The sequence below is a fragment of the Limulus polyphemus genome, unplaced genomic scaffold (genome assembly GCF_000517525.1).
Source record: "Limulus polyphemus unplaced genomic scaffold, Limulus_polyphemus-2.1.2 Scaffold317, whole genome shotgun sequence".
NCBI classification, from domain to species: Eukaryota; Metazoa; Arthropoda; class Merostomata; order Xiphosura; family Limulidae; genus Limulus; species Limulus polyphemus.
Window position 1 is genome coordinate 418,404 of NW_013665927.1, and position 697 is coordinate 419,100.

The following is a 697-nucleotide window of genomic DNA, read 5'->3' on the forward strand; positions in this document are numbered from 1 at the left end:
GGAGTTTGTAAATTTTTTAATTAATTGTGATATTTTGGGGTAGTTTGTTTGTTTGTAATTAAGCACAAAGCTACACAATGGGCTATCTGCGCTCTGCCCACCACGGGTTTCGAAACCCGGATTCTAGCGTTGTAAGTCCGCAGACATACCGCTGTGCCACTGGGGGGGGGGGGCATTTTGGGGTAGAGATGGAGTTGAAGAAGCAGCGGCAAAGCAAGAGATCAAGGCTGGCTTTCCAGAAATCGACATTTCTCGAGAAACCGAAATGGTGTATTTAAGTGTTTTACACTCACAAAAAAAAGAAACCTATCATTCAATAGGTATTTGAAGAACTTGGAGCATTTCACCACAGTTTAATCCTTCGTATTGTTAGCCGACACTGGGCAACTTGTACATAATTGAATAGAATTGTTTAAATATTTGTTTAACAACAAGTAAAAGCTTAGAATGGTGATGACAAAACCTTGTCGAAACGCTGTATATTTGCTGTTATGTTAAACTTATATTAAAGTTTTTCTTCACTGCCCATTCAAGCCGTCTTCAGAAATTCTTAGAATGGTCTATTCTTTCATTGGGGGTGTGTCTGTGAGCCAAACTAGTTTCGGAGGATTCCACTCCTCATCAGTGACTCTGGACACTACCACCAATGAAATATCAGACCAAAACCAAGCCTTTATAGTAGTGAGGTATCGAAAAT